General features: G+C 49.9%; 1 long non-coding RNA gene and 1 other non-coding gene across 2 annotated transcripts in view; one reads left to right on the top strand and one right to left on the bottom strand.

Moving 5' to 3' along the window:
• Positions 1 to 8,162, top strand: part of LOC144170803 (uncharacterized) — an 8,400-nt gene extending 238 nt beyond the window's left edge. Inside the window, exons 1-3 of the long non-coding RNA XR_013322679.1 lie at positions 1 to 22; positions 4,706 to 5,331; positions 6,934 to 8,162. The exon at positions 1 to 22 is cut by the window's left edge and continues 238 nt beyond it. This is a non-coding gene — a long non-coding RNA (uncharacterized LOC144170803). The remainder of the gene's footprint in view (positions 23 to 4,705; positions 5,332 to 6,933) is intronic.
• Positions 8,163 to 8,668: 506 nt separating this feature from the next.
• Positions 8,669 to 8,741, bottom strand: Trnat-agu (transfer RNA threonine (anticodon AGU)). Its single transcript has one exon. It is a non-coding gene; the product is annotated as a tRNA-Thr (tRNA).
• Positions 8,742 to 15,806: the final 7,065 nt, after the last annotated feature.

Below are 15,806 nucleotides of genomic sequence, written 5' to 3'. Positions count from 1 at the left end.
CGCTGCTGGCCCTTTTCTCGGAGTACGTAACAGGGTGCCTACCGTGCACTCGCGCAAGCTTTGCGAGCCCGGCCGAGAGCTCCCGTGCTGCACGAGCACGGTTAGCGCGACCTCGTTTGCGGGCCGGCAGCCGGTGCGCTCCCCCGGGAAACTCGGCGATTGCCTTTCTCGCCGAGAGGACTTCAAGGGCAGGCACCGCGCGCGATCGTAGCGCGCGCTTTCCACCTGCGTCATCTCCCGAAGGGCCGCCTCGTCAGGGGTCACACAACTGCGTTTGTTTGCCGGAACGCCGCGCGGTATGAATCGGCAGCGTCGTGCTTCGCCACGTCTCCCGCCAAGGCGAGCATGCGCGCGGTGGAAACATGCGACGTGTACGGGAAAGTGGTCTTCGGGTTCGTGCCGCGTGCGCTCGTAAATTCGCAGACTCGCGCTTAGGTGAGAATCGCGGATCAGATGCAACGTTTGGTGCGTCACAAACGATCACGCGGGATTGCTCTACCGTCCGCAGTGATATGAATTAACCTGGACTTTCTGACGGTACCATTTTTGGCCGCGCTCCAAAAGTGGGCAGCTCCGCAGATTTCGCGTAATTGGATTTCGCTTGAAGGGCTTTGTGATACGTCACCGCCGCGTCAGAAGCAAGCTCTCGCTTACGAGATGTGATCAGGAGGCGACCGTTATCTGTACTTGCCCCAATTGTCGTTATTGCGCCCGTTTTCGAGTAAAAGCCAATTTGCCCCTACATAAGTATATTGCGTCAATTAATAAATATGTCGCCCAATTTCTCCCGGACGATTTACCGTGAAAATATTTATGGTCGCAAATATGGGAGCAAAATTTTCCACAAGATCTTATGTCACCGCTTTAATAAGCTGGGTTGCTCCGCTGGCGGCCAAAGAGAATGCTTGCTTGGAGGAGGCATGCCTTTAGATAATTGCCAGAGCATCACAACAGGCATCGGAAGAAAGTTTGTCTTCTCTTGCCAGCCTTCACGAAATTCCGTGCTGTCGCGAAGAAGTACGCAGTGGATCTGAAATCGTGGCATGGCCGAAATGACCTACCTGTCCAAACTACACATATTGAGCAAGTTCGTCAACGAGCTCTATCGCTGTTCACATTTTCTTCGCACGCATGACCTTTTCTGATCCTTACTTCTGAAAACGTGTTACCACTGCGAAAATACTTTTAAACGCACAAGCCGACAGGACGTGTTTAATGAAATACCTGACTCCGTATTCACTAAGACTACCTCAGGGAAATTGTTCCACACCCCTAAAAAAGGGATGGGGGGGGGGGGGGGGACGGGGGTGTTTCGCTCTGACGCACCCACCATGCCGCGTCCACGTGCGCTCCGGCTGGAATTCAGTCGGCATGCAAAACGCGATTTGGACTGTCAGTCCGTGTCAGCTGAGCCGGCTGCTTGTTCGTAAATTTACGTCTCCGCAGAAATCGGAGATCCTTACAAGGCGCGCCCACCATCTTCCTCGGGTTGTTGCGATCAGCAAAGATGACCAATAAATTTTTCTCTGTTTCTCCATCGCGAAGAGGCTGCAGCATTTTGGTAACGACTAGGGTAATCGTGCATTTTCACAGTGGGATTGCATCCCCGAGTGCCAGTGGCTTTGCTCGGTGGACGCTGTTACCTCCGAGTCGTGCTCGTCGTATCAAATCGGCGGCGGAAAAGTTGCGTGATATCGACGTCACAGTCACACCTCATTTGTGACTTTTCCGCCGCCAGTCGCGTCGTTGGGCTTCTACATCGCCGCATTCCTGCAGGAGCGGGAGGCGGCACGTTTGTAACCACGCCACTTGGCGCCTCGACGGACGGCCGGTCGACTTACATCCCTGCGGTTTCTGCTCCTTTGATGAGCGCTGCAGTGGTTTCGCTCGCCTTGCTGCCTTCACCGCTGAATGATGACGATGACTTGCACCACGGAGTGTTCCCCACAACAGCGCCGACGTACCATCCCGATCACGCCTTCCCTTGCTACCTCGGGAGTGCTCGAGGCCGTAACCAACGGGGAGGTCGGCTACAGCCAGTCATGGGCCCGCCCGTAACCAGTAAAAAGCAACAGTGTTACAGTTACCTAAGTAAAAAAAGTTGGTTACGAATTTTTAAAAGTAACTTGTTAGAGTTACTGTGAAAATGTAACGTCATTACTTTTTCCTTGCTGTATAAAACTGAGTAATTGATCACTAACAAATTATATAGTGCTTTAGTATACATTTAATTTAAGGCGTGCGGGTTCTAAAAATCGCATGTGGTAGAATCCTTGGCGAAGGGAACTTAGAAGGTAGAACACTCAAGCCCAACACAAACAGTACGCCTCAACTTTTATGTTGATGCGCCTTTGGTGTCGGGGAATTTATTTGCAAAACCCATTCTAACTAGGGTTGAGTCGTTCCTCAACGTTTGCATGCGAGGAGAGCTTCCCTCTTTTCGGAGGTATAATTTTTTTGTCTCTTTTCGCTCAAGATGAATGAATAGCTTTGGACATCGCCTGACCTCCGATCTTGCTCCTCTGCAGGAAAGACGGTCCGTCCTCACGGCGACCTCCTCTCCAGAACTGCGAGGGGAGCCGTGTTGTGCAAAGAGAAGAATAAATACTGGATAGTTTCGAACTACGAGTTTTGCGCCCGCATCATACGCCTCCGTGTCGTGGGCCAGAACAGATAAAAAAAGCAAACGCTGAAAAGCGAAATCCAAGAATAAAACGAACTGGGGGGTTTATTTACTTTGGATTGCACGTGGTTAATTTCGGAAACGCCCGAAATCAGTTCCCAGTGGGAGCGGGAAACAAAAGCGACATCACGGCGCACATTTCTCTTCAACCCGGCGGACCAATGTGCAACTTGGGCGTGTACTTTCTGAAATCTTAGTAGTGAGCCCCGAAGATCACTTGAGGTACATCAATCCCTACGAACATTTTGGCGTCTGCACAGTGGCGACAGGAATTTAGAAACGCGTTCTATTTTTACTTTGGTGTTTCATTCTTTTTTTAACAATTGAACATTTGTTTATTTACCCGTGCAGTAAATGGCCGGGAATCACGGAGGAGGAGGAATAAACGTTTATTGTGCACACCACGATGTGCTCAGCCTCCCAAGTACAGGAGGCCGCGAGTCCGAGCTGCGTCCAGAGCTCGTTAAAAAAGCTGAATTATGTAGCAGCTTGACTGGCCTATCGGCCCCGCTGGTCAGTGGCAGCGGGTGGAAACTTGTGCGATTGGTACAAAAAGTCGCAAAATAATTATGCAAATGATATCCTTATTGCCAGCACGTGCATCATTCAGGGAGAAAAAAAAAGGCAGAAATACAGGGCTGATTACGCAACGCTTACCACAAGGTGACAAAAGGGGGGGGGGGGGGGGGCGAAGGGAGTGGCGTACGTGCTGATCGTTAAATGCATGTTCGGAAACTTACCCAAGTGGTACAGAGTCTACAGACAGGCGCAAAATTAATTTATACAAAAGGTAGCCTCAGCATTCAGCGCACAGCACAGACTACAGCCCTTACAGCTGTCAGCAAGGTAGGGTTAACGTCAGCAGAGAAGCGGAAAAATCAAGATGGAAATACAAAGCTCAGAACTAGGTAAAAGGATGACAAGAAGAAAAGCAAGAAAGAGTGGCGGTCGAATTGATCGTAAAAGTATGTTCAGTCTACTTAAAAAAGAAAGACATAAAAACAGTAGACAGTACTAACAGGCACTTCAAACAACCGTAATGGGCGATATACAAATCACAATGTAAAAAAAAAAACAAGGAATCACAATGAGGCAACCAACAACCGCAGTTTTTTCAGCGTGCTTCGTTTCTTTTTTTTTTTTTTTTCTTTTATTAAGCGTGCTTCGTCGAACGTCCACATTCTTTGCATGTGCGGGTGACCTATTTTACACACTTTCCAAACCGCACTTGGAACGCGCCAAACGTCCGGCGTTCTGCATTGGCACGCATGCGCATTGCGATGTAATGTACAGCAACACTTTGTACGTTGTTATACCGCTTCTGCAGTTCTCTTTTGTAGCCTTGAATTAGCCTTACGTCGAAGAACTGCAACGTTTGTACTCTACTGTTCGTGCGGAACAAACAGAAAGCGGGCGCTTGAAATTCGAGGTTGTTTGAAATTCGAATCTACGGGGCATTGTCTTACTTTGGCAACTTGTTTCAGAGTTCACGTAGGCCCCCACAAGACTGCTAGTTGTATGCCCTTCATAACAGCTGGTCGGCGGGAAAGTAGCAATGTGGCTGAAATGGCACTGGTTTTATAACTGTACATATTGTGCTCGTCCCAAGTTTGGTTTCGCCAGGGACATCTCGGTTTTCTACACCGGCTGTAGGAACTGCTCCATCGCGTTCACCTTTTACAACCAGCTGAACTCGTAGCAGCAAAGATGGTGCGCCTGAAACGAATGCAGTAGTAAAAAACAAGACGTTGCTTCGGCTCAATCAACCAGAACCCCTACAACATTACTTAATGAAAGCCGCCGCGTCTCTGAGCAAAAAAGAAAAAAAAAGAAAAGCCTCGTAAACTCAAGAAAATAAGTTTACTTTTCTACTTCACGACTTCATTTCGGCCACAGAAAGGCCCCCCTTGTTGAAACAATGTTTTCATCCCCCCCCCCCTCGGGGTGAATCTTTTCGTGTTTCTCTCTCTCCCTCTCTTGCCCCAACCACCCCATCCCATCACCTCCCTTTCCCGTGCACAGTGGGAGTCTGCGCTGACCAGCTGAATTCAGCACAGGACCCCGGCTTCTGGACTAGGGAGACTGATAAATATCAGCCACTATCCGATTAACTCACCATTTTTGCTCAATAAAGAAGCTTCCTCCTCCTCCACTTCCATCTTCGCTATTTCATAACTAAACAACTCACAAGTCCTGGCCAATCCCCCTCTGTGGGTACGAGCCTTTAAATAAAGGTGAATAAGAACAAGACCATGATGTTTTGCCACCATCGCCGCCACTATGGCTTCGAGACGGCGATGATGATGATCATGATACCTTCGGTGTTTCTGGTACGTACACACAAGGGGGGATTGGCCAGGTCTAAATTACTGTTTGTACTTCGACAGGCCTTTAAAATATTCATTTATTTCCAGAAAAAAAAAAACCGGAAAGCTTGCTGCTATAAGCCCGACGCGATGGCTTTCGTCCGAAGTGGCGCAACGCAAAACGTGCCCTACCACTTCCGCGCCCCACCAGCCTGTGAGGGTTAACACCCGGCACCAGAACTGTTTCCGGGGGGCGTTTGTTCCGACTAGTTATTCGTGCGCAATCTCGGCGCCCTACGAAGAAAACCCGGCACGCGCCTCTCTCCGGTCGCCGCGTCGCTGGTGAGTCATCGAGCTGCCCCGGCTGCGCGGACAACGCATCGTCCCCGCCTGCTGCGCTCATGCGGGCACCGCCGCCGCCGGCCCTTCCTCTTAGCGCTCTCCCTCGGCTGCGATGATTAACTTGGAATCGGCGTGGGCAGGCAGATATGAACCATACGGACATTATAAACAAGCCTCGAAGATAATCCCGAACATTGCCACGTGTATCCTGGATGGCGCTCGTTTTTCTGTAATTATTTCGCATAGACGAACCTTATGCGTTACTCAAACAGATTTGGTCTTACAAATGGCTGCAGGCGTCGACCAGTCGTGCACTTTGGCGTGGCAGCCTTGTCACGGCTGCTCGTTTGCCTTCGTAAATGAAGAGGAAAAAGAGGCGCCGGACTCCACCCACTGCTGCCGCGTTGTTTTTTTTTTTCTCTCGGATCAATGAGAAACGAAACTGGTGACGGCCGCTCCCATTATACACATTTGAGTTTTAGGACTGCTATCCAGGAGTGACATATTACACTGAACATGAGTTGTGCGCTGTGCGGACGCGCAGCATCTCTGCCTATCGCACTGAGGCACGGGTAAAACGGTTTTCACACGAGCAACGGGTTGCAGTCGTGCACTGAATTACGTGTTTTGGTCGTTTAGGTTGAGTCCCTACTCCCTCGGCATTCGCTACTCCGGGCGTGGCACCCTTACCGCAGTAATGTGTGGGAGAGAGAAAAAAACTAATGAAGAGCAGCGATGTTAGCCGAGCCGTCGTGCTGGCTTGCTACGCTAGACGAGACAAGAAAAACAAAAAGGAAGGGAAAAGTGAAAACGAAAAGATGTCACTTGATGCACTAAAAATTTTAAATCACAGAACTCGTCCAGTTCTGTGCTGAGGAGAAATTCCAAGAGAGCTTTGATTGCCCGTGTAGCCTGATGTGTGTGAAGAATGAATGTGCGAAATGCAAAGCTGTGAGAATTACACCCAACCGCCACAGCATTCCGTACCCTTACCTAGCTCTCTTAGCGTTGTTAGTACGTACAAATACCTCGGTGTTCACAAAGCAATAACCTGGTCGCGGGTTCGAATCCCGGCCGCGGCGGCCGCTTTTCTGAAGGAGGAGAAAAACAAGATACGAGATTTCGGCGCACATTAAAGATCCCGAGGTGATCAAAATTAATCCGGAGCCCTCCACTACGGCTCGTCTCATCGCCTGCGTTGCGTCGGCGCGTTAAATCCTACAATCAGAATCAGACACCTCTCGTTGCGAACGCATGTTGATTACGTAACCAGTGACGCTAACCGCATGCTCGGCTTCATGCGCCGTGACTTTTCTCCAGCCCCTATTTCTTTATAACTACTGTTGTGCAAAGCCCTCGTCGGATTTAAACTAGAATCTATTTGGGACCCTCATTCATTATACCTTTCTAACTCCGTTGAATCTATTCGGGACCGCACTGCCCGATTTACTGTGTGCAACTGCTTTCGAACATCTAGCGTACCTTCAGTTAAGATACATTTACAGCTTCCTGAACTTTCAGTAAGAAGGATAATAGCGCGCACGGGCCTTTAGCATAAAATTCACTTTACTAACCCTGGCATCACTGCGCCACCTTTTTCAGTTCCTTCACATTTCCTCGCGTGAAGGAACGTGATGGACGGCAGTTCAAGGTTGAAATTCCGTCCTGCGCTTCAATTCCTTCGTACCGAAAACTGCATCGGAATGGAACCACCTCCCCGCCCCGATCGCCAACATCAGTGATCCTCCATCATCATGACTTCACCCCGATTAACACATACGGAGAGGTGCTGAGATGGTTCAGAGAAACCAGAAGACAGTACCCAGGACCCCACTCCAACCTCTCTAGGCAAGAGGCAGTGATCCTCAGACAGCTACAAGTGCGCGCGACGTGGACCCCGGTGTGGGCCAAACACGTGCATCCCGAACTACAACCCAGTGACGTGTGTGTGCTATGTGGTGTTACTCGCGCTACTATGGCGCACATGCTATGGACATGCTCAGTGACCCCGGAACCCACGGATGTGCTTCCTCCTCACCTTGCTCGTGCGGTGTGCAAGGAAGACTTTGACTCCCAACGAAGGGCCGTCCAGTTTGCTCTGGAGGCCCTCCAACGCCAGCAATCGAGGGCGCTGCCTCCCCTTCAGGAGGCTGGTACCCCTGATCAACTTCTAGCCGGCCAATAAAGATGTTGTTCTCTCTCTCTCTCATGACTAGAAAGCCGTATCAAACATTTCTTAAAATTCGAATTACTCTCTCCTTTCTGCAACGCCCTAATTCTAATAAATAAATAAACAGACAAGTAGTGTACAATACTGTGTGTCGCTATGTGTGCATCGTAGCAGCGGCCTTGAAAACTTCAGGCTCGTAACAAATTCGCACGGAGACCAAAAACGGGAGAGAGAAAAAGCGAAGTTTGGCCAGCAGCAACGGCGAAGAATCGAGCGGCAAATTCGGTGATATTTTTTTCTGGGCAGCCAACGCAACTCGTCTTCGGTTCAGCCGCGGTTCGTTCTTTTCACAAAGCAACTGCGTAAAATTAAATTACCCAATCTTTGTCAGTGCGATATTATTCTGTTTTCAAGCATCCGCTCAGTGAAATTCAGGCGTATAGTAACCGCACTGTTTTAAGTAAAGCAATTCTGGACAGGTAAAAAAAAAAAAAAACCTGCACTGACACCGCGACACATTGGTCGCTGGCGCTTGGCAGGGTATACGGCTTACTCACTGCTCATTGTATCTGTAAAGACAAAACAAATAAAAAGGTTATACCCTTTTGTATTACGTTGGTTGACGTGTTGGCAACAGGATGCCAATATTTCCCGTGCGATCGCCCGCTGTTCGTCCTCCCGTTAATTGTTATGAGTATGACACGGTGGTGCAAATAAACTGGACTCCAACATGATGTCTTCTTTCCGGCCTGCCGGCAACGTAATGGCAGTAATTGCTGCGCGTGTGTACTTTGCTGAAACCAATTCATGCTCTACGAAATTGCTATGATACGACAGTTTTTATCTTGGTGTAGCAGGAACCTTGTCACGACTGCCAAGCATTCAAATAGCTGCAAATACACTGTCGGTCAGGAACATTCACGGTGTACACGTTGCGCCAGAAAGTGGTTGCTGCGGGTGAAAAATATTTGCATTACAGACTTTTGTCGTGTTTCTCTTGTAGAATATGTATGTATGTATGTATGTATGTATGTATGTATGTATGTATGTATGCACGACAGAAATAAGGGTTGGCAGTCAAGAAAACCTCGGAAAGCAAGGGGGAGGATGTGGTAGGTCATTGAAACAGATAAAGAATTTAGAAAGAAAGAAAGTGGAGAAAAAATGCCCGCCGGGTGGGATCCGAACCCATGACCTCCAGAATACTGGTCTGGTGCGATGACCACTACGCTAACGGCGGGGCGATTTTCCCCTACACTTTCTGGGGTATTTACGTAAAGGTATTTTTGTTTTCTGTGCTTGGAAGTTGGGGGTGGTAGCCAGCGCCACTCGGGGTTAAGGGGACCTTCTTTTTAACCCCCGGGCCGTGACTCGAGTGTCCGACATGTCGAGAGTGGTCGACCAGCGTTGAACCCTCTTAAGCTACCTACCTTTGGCACCAATACTGCCAGAACAGAGGCCCTCGCTAAGCATGTCGCGAATCAGAATAAGAAATGAGGGGCTCGTTGAAAATAAGACAGAAAATAAGGGTTGGCAGTCAAGAAAACCTCGGGAAGCAAAGGGGAGAATGTGGTAGGTCATTAAACAGATAAATAATTTGGAAAGAGAGAAGGAAAGTGGAGAAAAAAATGCCCGCCGGGTGGGATCCGAACCCACGACCTCCACAATACCGGTCTGGTGCGATGACCACTACGCTACCGGCGGGGCTATTTTCCCCTCTACTTTCTGGGGTATTTATGTTAAGGTATTTTTGTTTCCTGCACTTGGGGGTGGTAGCCAGCGCCACTCGGACTACTCGGGGTGAAGGGGCCCTTCTTTTTAACCCCCGGGCCGTATGTATGTATGTAGGATGTATGTATGTATGTATGTATGTATGTATGTATGTACGTACGTATGTATGTATGTATGTATGTATGTATGTATGTATGTATATGCGTACGTATTTATGTATGTACGTATGTATGTATGTACGTACGTACGTACGTACTATGTATGTACGTGCGTACATGTGTGTGTGTGTGTGTGCTGCGTGTGAGTGCGTTTGTGTGTGTGTTGGTCAGCTCTTTTATAGATTCAAACATCGTATCGTTTCACCTTTAAAACTGCCAATTTTCATGGTATGAAAGCCAGCCTTCAATCAATTCCCAATCACACTCCCAAAATGAGCCATGCAGGGCTTCGCTTTGAGTGAGGCGCAACGAAGCCGTCTTCGCAAAAATACCTCCGACATTATACACATACACTTGTAAATTCTGCATAGAGCCCTACACTCTCTACCACATGGTATGGGAGTGCCGCCACACACCATCCCTTGCCCCAAATCCAAGTCCTTCATTTGAGCCGTGGGAAGGTCGGTTGACCAGCTCCAACCCGGTAGACTGGACTAGGCAGGCCGCCAAGACCCAGGGCTTCCTGGATTAAGGAGGTCCCCCATCTGGAGGTCAACTCAACAACACGGAGAGCTCCATTAAACGTTTATTCCTCCTCCTCCTTGGCTGAAGTCAGCCGGCTACTTCCGCGGTTTCCGCACTGACCTCTTCAAGACCAAGCTTGTTTTTAAACTTTTCCCGCGAAAGTAAACAAAAAACCGACGACGCTATGGAGGCATGGCGAAGTTGCATGTTTACGAGCAAGCGCAGGCTGCAGATACCGCGAAAGCGCACCGGAAGCCAGCAGAGGATGTGCGTGGCTCCACTCCGCGTATGAACAATAGGAAGTCAGACGATATCCACCGCCGTATAAGAAGATCCGCCAGAAACGAACGCCGATGGCGCTGAATCGCCGTTAACACGAGGAGAGGCGAGTGTGCGATGGCGTAACAATTCAGCAGGCGGCAGAGCTAGTTTCCCGAAGACGACACCACCGAGAGATAAGTAGGGCCTCTACCACGGATCTTGCTCCGTGGCCTCTACGCTGAAGTTTTTCAAAAACATGCAACTGGGACGATTGGTGCTTTGAGCGGCCAAGGTGGTATGACGTCGCTGTGTGGAGTCGAAGATAACCAATGTCATGGCGGAGGGGTCGAAACTGCATATGTGCAATACCTCGGTGCTTTAGCGGCTGCGGGGTTGTGCGTCACACCGCGGCATTACAGAGGGACGACCTTTTGTCCGGTCACCGGTGATATGATCCACCGGCAGGAAGCTGACGAACGCCTGCCTGGCGTTTAAACGAGTGATTAATAAACCGGCAAGCTTCAAAATAAACGCCAGATTACGCGCGTGCGGCTCCATCCCCCCCACCCCGAAACAAGTAAAAAAAGGAAGAGAAAAAAACTGTGGTTGATTCCTCTGGCATAGGAATCGGTAAAACACGAAAGTGAAATGTGCAGCAAAATCTGCAGGTGAGCATGATTTGCGGGTCGGCGGCTGTCTTGTGGGTGTGCTTGGCGAGTGACGTCCTGCTGGCGGGTCGCTTCGGCAAAGGTGTACTGGCGTCATTCACGTGACCGATATGACGTCAGTGAAATCTTAGTGGATTTCGGCATAAAACACTTTTGCGTTAAAATATAAAACCCAAAAAACAAACAACCCGAAGTATAACGTACTCTTTAGCACTAAAGGTTGCTTCCCCGGAAGAAGACCGTGTCTGCAGGGGTGCACCCTTTACAGGCTGTTTGCTTCGATGTATCGGCGTCACTTCCGGGACAGATATGACGTAAGTGAAATATTCATGAATCCTGGAATAAAACACTTTCGTGTTAAAAAGATAGAATTGTGGTGGAGGGAATTCGTGAAGCGCGTACGTTCGGACGCATTTAAACTAAAACCAGCCATATATATACCGCACCCCGAAAAAAAAAGCTAAACTAAGTTTGGCACGAAGTCTGTATACGTGACCGTTTTTTCCCAAACGGTCTGCAAGGTGTTCAGCTTTCTAAATGTTTGGCATTTGTAGCCTTTCTATGCGATTAGTTCGGATCCCCTGCTACAGCTCTAGCGTAGAACCCGCAGTATCGCCTGTGCGCTGTGCCTATACGCGAGAGGAAACAAGCTTGCCGAGTGCACCGAACCTAGCTTTGGGACGAACATATGCGCTGCTTCATTTGTCGTGCACCACATACGCTGCAGAACAAAATGTACACATCGCGAAATGCTGTTAAAGAGACTCGCGTTCATACGACATCTCTAAACCGACTGCACCGTGAACCGAAACTCCTGCCCCCTTTTTGCTTGTTACGTTAAGTGGGTCTCTCTGCCGAAGTGGCAACAAAACAGCGAACTCGCAGAAGGAGCTGCTGCGCACATTAGTTTACACGTGAGAGTTGACAGCTAGCGTGCGCTGTATACTTCCCGTTGTGACATGTATGCCTGCAGCCATGCAGGGCATAGCACCATAGAAGCCACACCAGAGTCCGTCAACTGAGGGACTCTGGCCACGCCTAGACTCCCCTGTATATATGGTTGATCTAGTTGGTTAGCAAACCATTTTTATCTGCCCGGTGAAGTGCGCGCAGCCGGCGTCACAAATAGCCCCCAAAACGACCCGTCGCCCTCGTTCCTCGTTCGGCCAGTGTGATGTCGGTAGGTATGGGGCTGCTTAGATTTTTAAATTCGAACCTTCATTGGTGAGCACCACCCCTCCCCTCTCTCTTCTCCCGCTTTTCTGCGTGGTTCTGTTACTACTATACTCGGTTACAACTCAAGAACGGCACCACCTCATGTAGTGTATCACTCCGCCAAAGCGCCGGACCCGTGACGTCAGTGCGCGCGCGTTTTGAAAGGGGTTTGCTATGAATGCGTGATATCGTCTGCCTTGTCTCACGCAGTTTGTTTGCCGTCACTGGAGTCGTTTATAAGCATATTATGTCCAAAAAATCACGGGAACGGCTCACGCCATGTTCAAAATATTCCCAGTAACGCCCTACTTGCGCTGCGCGGAGAAACATCCGGCTACGGTGATAAGGCACAGCGGCAACTTCCGGTGCCGTTCTTAAGTTGTCACCGAGTATAGCTGGTCAATGATTAAATCAGGAGGCCAATCGTGCATTCTCCACTTCCATATATGATCGCAAATTTAAGAAATCGCATTACGACCGCAGTGGACGTGGTCAATGGCTCTTTTGAATGCGATCGCATCTACTGGGCCAACTTCACCGGCTTTGTTCTTTGCCGACCCGCGTGTCATGAAGGGCGGTGGTGGATGAATTCGGTGGAATACATGCATCACACGCCGCATTGCTCCTTAGGGCCGCTCAACAGCTCACCGTCCGGGCGGGCCTTATATGGCCTCGAACCCTTCTACAGAGCGCTATCAGCTCGGGATAGTCTCTTAACCTTCCAGGACCTTACGGCACACTACCGCCACTCAAGCCGCCAGCTTCCTCCCGCGCACCCGGATTTTATCCAACACCGAAGACCGGCTATGGCCACTGGTGCACACCGAGTCTATCCTTCCGTCTACCCCTCCCCCAACTGCCCGGCCTGTGCAGCAGTCGACCACCTCCTTTGGAACTGTCTCCACGACCCCTGTCCCCCCTTACCAGACGGTGGGTGGTCACGGCCACGGCTGCTGCGGTCGCCGGTATACGCCGGTAGACTTGGCAGCAATGAAATTACTTTTTGCTGTAATGAGTAATGTAATGGATTACTTTTGAGTGCTGGTAATTTTGTAATGTAATAAATTACTTCAGGCCAGTAATTTCATGGAAATTACTCATTACTTTCCCAATTACTTTGACAACAATATAGCCTGTCCACTTCTCTTACGGAATAAGAAGATGACTTCTTCAAGATCGGAAAGACCGGGCCCATTTAGTCGTCAAGCAATGAACTCGAGCGTTGGAGGAGCAGCGGCACTGCTGATCTAGCTGTTTCCGAAGGGTACCCGAAAATGAAAAGTTCTTCATTATGTTCAACACAAACCGGCACTCATCCTCGCAAGCGGAGCGTCTTTTTAGCATGGCAAAAGACACTCTGTCGTACAAACGAGGACACCTTTCCGATGCCCACTTTGAATCGCAGCTCCTTCTGAGATGTAATAAAGATATCTAACATCGCTGTAAATTAACTGTACATAAGTTGGTGCATGAACAAATATTTTTGAAATTGCAGTGTATATGTATATGAGTGTAAATAGTATGTGAGTATATGTAAATAAACTGTCACGCACCCACAAGCATCTGAATGAACTTTTAATTTGTGACATCCCAGCCGAGGCGACGACGACGACGAACGAGTGCTACCGGGAACGCATCATCATCAGTGTTTTGCTCTGGCAGCTCGAGTGCTTCGCGGTCAAGAGCGTTCTTCTCCGCTGCTTCTTCTATTAGCGTTTTAGTAAAGCTCACCAACACCCCCAACGCGTGTTTGCTGTACGCGACACTGGTGGAGGTGCGGGGCTTGACGTCTAGGTGCGGTGAAGTCAAGGTAACCGCACTCTGGAGACAGTCCGCGTTGGCGACGACTAGCCCGATGGACAGGTGTGTGGACAGGGTGAGGCCGTTCCGGGCTGGCCGAAGGGGTCCTTTGCATGGGGTAGTCGTACCCATCAACCTCCACCGTACCCAGCAACCGTGGTGTGGACTTCAGATTCGATCTGCTGGAGGCCATTTAATGACTCCAATAGGGAAGTGCGCCGCCAGAATCGCCAATGGTAACGCTGATTTTTTCGGTAGTTTCGTGGTCCTCGCGGAGTGCTGCAAGGACCTTATTTTGGGGATGGACTTTTTAAGGGAATACAACGCTGTGATCGACGTTGGTGAACGCCTAATTACATTCTCGTCGAGCCACCGCCTACCAGAACTCGCAGCATGCCGAGCGCCGTTGCGGGTTATCGACGAGGACGTGAACATACCACCGTGGTCCTGCATGCTAGTTTCAGTTCACTGCGACATGTTTAGCACTGTTGACGGCATAGCAGAGCGAATCGATGAACTTTTGTTCCGTCATGGCATCGCAGTTGCTCGAGGCGCGTTGCATGTAACCGATGGCCGTGCAGCATTTCTGCTTACTAACTTCAGCAATGAACGCCAACATGTCCCCAAAGGCACGACAGTTGCCTATTTCGAAGACATATATAGCTGATGGCGAAGACTGCTTTGCGTTACAAGGCGCCGCACCTGGTGAAACCAGCTCCGATGCCATCATTGATGTCAACTCCGGCTTGCCTCTCAGTGAACAACAAGCCCTCCTCGCGCTGCTGACGACCTTTAAGGACTGTTTCTCTTCGACATCTGGCGTGCGTCAAACTCCGCTTACAAAACATCGCATCATTGTTGATGATAATTTGAGGCCACTTCGTCAAAACCCCTATCGTGTCTCTGCGAAGGAACGGGACGCAATTCGCAGCCAAGTGGAGCAGATGTTGCGCGACGATGTCATCCAGCCTTCTCGAAGTCCGTGGGCATCACCCGTCGTTCTGGTCAAAAAGAAGGACGGCACATTGCGATTTTGCGTTGATTACAGAAAGCTCAATCAAGTGACAAAGAAGGACGTGTACCCAATGCCCCGGATCGATGACTCCCTCGACAGGCTTCGTCATGCCCGTTACTTTTCGTCGATGGATCTAAAGAGCGGGTACTGGCAGATCGAGGTGGATGAGCGCGACCGCGAGAACACAGCCTTCATAACGCCGGACGGACTTTATGAATTTAAAGTGCTCCTTTTCGGCTTGTGTTCGGCACCGGCAACATTCCAACGAATGATGGACACTGTTCTTTCCGGTCTCAAGTGGCAGACGTGTCTAGTATACCTTGACGACGTTATCGTCTTCTCGTCAACCTTTGCAGAGCACTTGAAAAGACTATCCTGTGTACTTCGCACCGTGAGAGCAGCTGGTCTCACACTTAAAGCGGAAAAGTGTGATTTCGGGTACCAAGAACTACGCTTAATGAGCCACGTTGTCAGCCACGTCGGCATCAAGCCCGATCCTGACAAAGTATCCGCCGTGTCCAACTTCCCGACGCCTGCCGACAAAAAGGCCGTACGGCGATTCTTAGGCCTATGCTCCTATTACCGGCGCTTCATCCCAAACTTTTCCCACATCGCGGCTCCGCTAACAAGCCTCACCCGTAATGACGTCGCCTTCGTTTGGACCACTGAGCAGCAGGCTGCTTTCGAGAACCTGCAGCGTCGCTTACAAGTGCCGCCTGTGCTAGCCCATTTCGATGAAGATGCGGCTACCACAATCCATACAGACGCCAGCAACGTTGGCCTTGGGGCAGTGCTGCTTCAGCGGCAAGACGGCGCGGAAAGAGTTGTCGCTTACGCAAGCCGAACACTGTCCCGCGCGGAGTCTAACTATTCAGCTACAGAGAAGGAATACCTGGCTGTTGTGTGGGCGGTCTTGAAATTCCGGCCGTACC

The sequence above is a fragment of the Haemaphysalis longicornis genome, unplaced genomic scaffold (genome assembly GCF_048455015.1).
Source record: "Haemaphysalis longicornis isolate Haplotype H1 unplaced genomic scaffold, Haemaphysalis longicornis Haplotype H1 scaffold_2, whole genome shotgun sequence".
NCBI lineage: Eukaryota > Metazoa > Arthropoda > Arachnida > Ixodida > Ixodidae > Haemaphysalis > Haemaphysalis longicornis.
This window is presented reverse-complemented; position numbering and strand designations above follow the sequence as displayed.